Raw genomic sequence first — 6000 nt, forward strand, 5'->3', positions numbered from 1 at the left:
TATTTTAATGATATTGACCTTCTTGCAACAATCTAAAATGACACTTGGAATTGAACCACAATTTATTTGCAGTGCTTAATGATGGCAAATCTTCATGCTTTTAGAGTGTTTGATTTTTGGATCATTAAAAAGTCACATACTGGCAGCTTTCCTGTCCACCTGTGTCTATGCAGTTGTCTCTTTTTCCTTTTTCTCTTTTCCTTAATAAACTTGCTGGTAACAATGACCGAAAAAAAAGATAAAATGAAAGTCACATGTATACCTGAAATTAATAGAATATTATATATCAATTATATCTCAAATAAATAAATATATACATACAAAAATAAATAAATGTCGCATAGATCAAGTCCGAAGTGAGAAAGTAAACGCTGAAACTAGTATAAAATCACAAGAACGATGGTTTTGTGGCATGTGTAAATGATTGCTAAGGATCCTTTAAAAAATACAAAACTTAAAACAACAAAAAAGTTATTTTGTGCATAACTATGTTTAGGGTAAAATTCTTCATAGAGTTTACTATAAGATCTCATAGAGTTGCTGAGTTGGGGTTACACATTAAGTGACTCTTCTTTCTTTATGGATTAAGACCTTCCATGATCTGACTCCTTTAACTATCCAGCCCCTGTGCCCCTTTTCTGGGCTCCTTGAATCTCACTCTTAGCCATGCCAAACTAATCGCATGCTTGTTCTTATATCCACACATGTATTTGTACAAACTATTCTATTTTGCCCACCTGATGAACCCGTAATTAAGCTCACATTCTATGTAGACTTCCCTGATCCCTGGAGCCAGAGTTAATAGTTCCCTCACACCTGTGACACCTTTATTATAGCCCTTGCTGCACTATGCCACATGTAATTATGATCCCTTGGCTGATTCCATGCGAGAGTGAGCCCCTGGAGGGCAGGGTCCAAGTCTCCTTCACCTCTGTACCTTCAGCACCTAAAACTGCTAGGTATATAGTAGAGGCTCAGTACACATTTGCTATATCAGTGAATGCATACTGAATTACTGAATTGGTATGAGGCGCCCTCTGGTGGAACCCAACGAAGCTCCAAGAATAAAGATCTGAAACTCAATCCCTGCTTTAATTTTGCTTGTTTATGTCTCAAGGAAGGTCACTCTGTGATTGAAATATGTACACTACACAAGAATTTCCCACCTTCTACTATTTTCAGCCTATGAGCAATCGTGAAATGAGGGGATTCTATTTAAGGCTATGAAATGTAATATATTAAATAAGAATTGTCATAACATGTCTCCTTTCATTCATTTATTGTGTGTTAATTATTGAATGATCAAGACCCCTAAAACTTAGGGATCTGGAACCTAGAATTTGAAATATACCCATTCACTCCTTCATTTAATAAATCATGATTAATCAAATAAGAAAGCTGAAGCTAAACATTTACCAAACACCTGTTAAATGCCCAATTCACGTTGAAAAATGTTAGAAAATACCATATTCTACTTCAAAGAACTCACAGTCAGTGTATGTTAAAATCTTTGCAAAGTACTTCAACACTCTGTGTCATTTAATTCTCACTACTCTACTTTACAGATGAAGAGAATGAGAATGATAGATATAAAGAAATTTACACACTTACTCAGTTTGTAACTGATGTTAAATGGTTAAATTGTTTTCAGACCTAGAGCATAAAAGAAAAAAACATTTATCTTTCTCTTTGAGATTTGTATTCACAGATGCATTCCATTTGCATATGACCCAGACTGAGTAAGCAGAAGTGACTAACCTTGAGCTGAACTCCAAGCTCCAAACTTGGTTGAAATTGGGAGATAAAATGCAGGGGAGGGGGCTACCCAGAGGTGAGGCACCTACCATCAGAAATTCAAAACTGCAGTTATCTGGGGGAAAAATATTTATCTTTCATGTATGAGCTGTCCTCTAACTAGCCAATGAACTTCAGCCAACTTCTTATTTTTTTGCTCCTTAGCCAAGAAAATTTAATAGCTTTGTTCTCATCCCTGGTGCCCAAAACCTATATAACCTCATTCTCTTTCTTAATCAGGGAGGCAGATTTAAGTTTGTCTCCTACCTCCTTACCAACCAATTTAAAATAAAGCTTCTTGGGCCTCTCTGGTGGCATAGGGGTTAAGTTTTCGCACTATCATGCAATGACCACTGTGGCCTGAGTTTGATCCCTGGACAGGGAGCTACCCACATGGTATAGCAGACCTCTCCTGTCTTGCCCGCTCCTCCCCTCAGCAGTGTATTTCAGTGGATCTGCCTGTTCTGCTCCCCACTCTGTCTCTGGGAAATCCTCTCAGCACCTCTGGCCTACACCCCAATTCTTCTATGCATAAGTAAATAAATCTTTAAAAAATAATAAAATAATAAAAATAATACAGCTTCTTGGTAGAGACTTAGTACTGGGCTTTGTAGATTTTTTTCTCCTCTCTCCTGGCCCAAGGCCTCTCCCACAACCAGATCCTCTGTCCGATGTCCTAGCTTGATCCCACCACCACCACCTTTGTAGTCATCAGAGCTGGAGGAATTGGAGCAGCACTACATGTCATGTGTCACATTGTTACATCCAGATGTCAGTTGGGACAGAGAGAATAACCAGAACCCTGGGACAAACTGGGTTCCAATATTCAGTGCAATATTCAGTGAATGCAGATGACAGCAAAACAAAGAAGGGCCAGACTTCTAAGCAAAACAGTTCACTAGAGAGCTGCTTAAAATGAGGGTCTTCCAAAAGCCACCCACACAATTTTCCACTTAACCAGGAAATACTTCTCCTCTAGATGCACGAAATCATGTTGATATATGATGTTGGGGTTTACACTGAAATGTAAATAAATAAAGCTTCTTTCTTTGTTCCAAACCTGGTGCCCTGGTATATTGCCCCCAAATGCAGGCTAAGTACAGAGCCCATTGCTCAGTGACAAGCTTACTTCCACCACAAAATGATAGGCAGGACTCAATTCAGGGATTCTGTTTCTTAATCCAAAGCTCTTCCCATGGAAACCCCACGAAGTCAAAAGCAATTTTTTAGCTTTTTCCATGGAAAATTTCGAACATACGTAAAATAGCACAATGAACTCTAAGTACCTGTCACTCAGGCCATCGTCAATTTTTCCATTTATGCCTTAACCCACCACCTAATATTATTTTTAACAAATTAGGGTCCAAATAAGGTTCAAATTTTGCAACTGGTTCTGTTTCCTAGTCTCTAGTCATCTCTAAATTCCCCCTCATCTTTTTTCATTTTGTTGCAATTTACATTTGAAGAAACTGGGTCATTTGTCTGGTAGTTTGCCACAGCCTGGACTGTGTGCTCGTACCACCATCATGGTGTTTAATTTGTTTTTCCTTTAACTTCACGCTGGATTCAAGCAGTGGTCTCCATCTCTAGCGGGCATCAGAATCATCTATGTGCTCTCAGTCTAATTGTAACCCTTGGAAAGACTTTGCCCATGGGTTTAAAGCCTTCACCCATGGGTTTTGATATCAAACACAGGGACTCCTATAACACGGAGGCCTGGAAGCTTCTCCACCCCAAGACCATTGTACCCACTCTTGTGCTTTATAAATCTTCATTAGGTCCACAGCAAGGGCTTGATCCAAGGGACCAAGGACCATGGTCCTTTTGTCAATTTTATTTTTTTATTTTTGCATAGAAGAACTGGGGTGTAGGCCAGAGGTGGTGGAGATAGGGGGAGTGAGAGAATTCACCAGAAAAGAATGGTTTGCAGAACAGGCAGTTTCACTGAAATACACTGCTAAGGGGAGCAGCGGGCGAGACAGGAGAGGTCTGCTGTGCCATGTGGGTTAGCTCCCTGGCTGGGAATCAAACTCAGGCCCCAGTGGTGATAGCACTGAGATAGCCAGAGAGGCCCCTTTTGTCAATTTTAATTCTGATGAATCTGCTTGACCATTACCCCAGGTGATTGTTGGTCAGTTCTTTCATAGCAGTCGCTACCTTTAAAAAAAAAAAAAAAGATTTATTTATTTGTGCATACAAGAACTGGGATGCGGAGCAGAACGGGCAGATCTATTGAAATACACTGCTGAGGGGAGCAGCGGGAAGACAGGAAAGGTCTGCTGCGCCATATGGGTTGCTCCCAGGCCAGCTGGTGATAGCTTGATAGCGCTGTCTTTAACACCTGCGCCACCAGGGAGGCCCAATCTCTACCTTTTGACTTTTCAATTTCTCCAGATTTGGGTAAATAGAGCAGACTTGTTTGGGGTCCTTTAATGATGGGGAACCAGCAGAGGGCCCCTTTTGTCCACCCAAACTTTGATAGTACAGAATTATAACCTTTGTTTTAATCCCATCAGTGTCTGGGTTTTGGGTTGTTTTTTTTTTTCTTCATTCCATTTCGTATAGCCTCTGAAAGATTTCCACCCTTCTGGAACCACCTTCTGGGACAAGTCCCTTGACTCACCCCTTTCTGATTCATCTCTGTGTTTATTTCTATCATATTCATTTTATTCACCTTATATCTTTTTTTTTTTTTTTTTTTTTTTTTTGTGGGATCCTCGCCAGCGGCCAGGGAACAAACCGGCGCTGCAGAGGCTGCAGGCAGCCTTGCAACCCAGCGCTCAACCGCTGCGCCACCAGGGGAGGCCCTTCTTCACCTTATATCTTAATAGCCATCTAAAAATGTCCTTGTTGGGAAGTCTCCTGACTCTCCCCTCCTCAGCCTCTTCCCATTCTCTTCTTAATTGACCTACTGTGCTTCTTAGCATCTGCAAGACACAGGAAGGGAAGCTGAGACAGCAAATTCATAAAGCTTCCTGGACTGATTTTTGTTTGTTTTTATTTTTATTAATAAGAATATTCACAGTGACCAAGTGAAAGTGGTCCCTTTAATCCCAGCTCTTACTCTGACTTGAATAACAAGAATGTTCAGTGAGCGAATAGTTTGGTCACCATAAAGACAGCCCAGCATGGTTGCATCTGTAGCCTACCAGTTGCTTCATCTAGGCTGTTCCACTTGGCATTCACAGGGGATTACAACAGCCCCCATGTCAGAGAAAACAGACCTTACAGTGGATTTTGTCAAGTTCACCTGGATGACAGTTCCCTCTGGAAAAATCTGCTTTGTGTCTTGATCGTATATAGCCATCTGTGAGTGTTCAATAGCGAGCTGCGGGTTTTGTAGCAACCCAGTCACGCTCTTCCACTCTGCAGCATCCAAAACACAAAAACACAGCTCCTAAATTAGTTATACTCAATCCACTTAGTAAAGATGACTTGGGAAGCTGATGATAGTAGTCCACAAAATAAAATAACTTGTTCACATTATACTCCCTGGTCTCAATAGTTTCTTGTTTTTGTCCTCCCCCCGTGTTGACAACCTGCTTGGTGACCACCAGTCTTAGAGGTACTTTGTGTTTTTCCTGCACAATTTTCCCTTTCCAGGCAGCTTTGAGGCTAGTGGCCAGAGTCCAGAGTCACTGAAAACTGTCTGGTTAGCATCAAAGTCTACCCAACATTGTCTTTTAGTTTAACTATTACAGATAATAACAAAGGATTCGATTTTTTGCATTCTTAGTAGGCTACATTTTCTTATGCATTGACCCAAATCCCCAAGAGGTGGATTCATCTCTAAATTATATTGGTAACTTTTACCTTTAGTAAATGATTGCAGCACAGCTTCTGCTCAGTCCCATGGGGAACCACGTGGCCACCCAGCAATCAAAGCTTCATCATCCCTCACCCTTTTGTCATTTCTCTTACCAAACCACATATTTCATAAACCAGAACCATTACAGCAAATTCCACTTCTCTGATGCGAATTGAGATTCTGATCGCCAAATTCCAGCATGTGTATGGTTTCTGTGTCTGTGTCTATGTGGAGGGGAGGGAGAGGGTCTCACTACCAAGTAAATCTCTGACACCAGCTGAGTGTCCCACATTTCAACTCAATTCTGACACTTCCTGGAGATAATGTCAGATCTCACAGGCTAAGGGCTCAGTCCTAGAAGGCTTTCCATGCCCATTCCCCACTTCAGACACTAATTG

Source organism: Talpa occidentalis, unplaced genomic scaffold (genome assembly GCF_014898055.3).
Source record: "Talpa occidentalis isolate TD23 unplaced genomic scaffold, MPIMG_talOcc4v2.1 talOcc4.12, whole genome shotgun sequence".
NCBI classification, from domain to species: domain Eukaryota; kingdom Metazoa; phylum Chordata; class Mammalia; order Eulipotyphla; family Talpidae; genus Talpa; species Talpa occidentalis.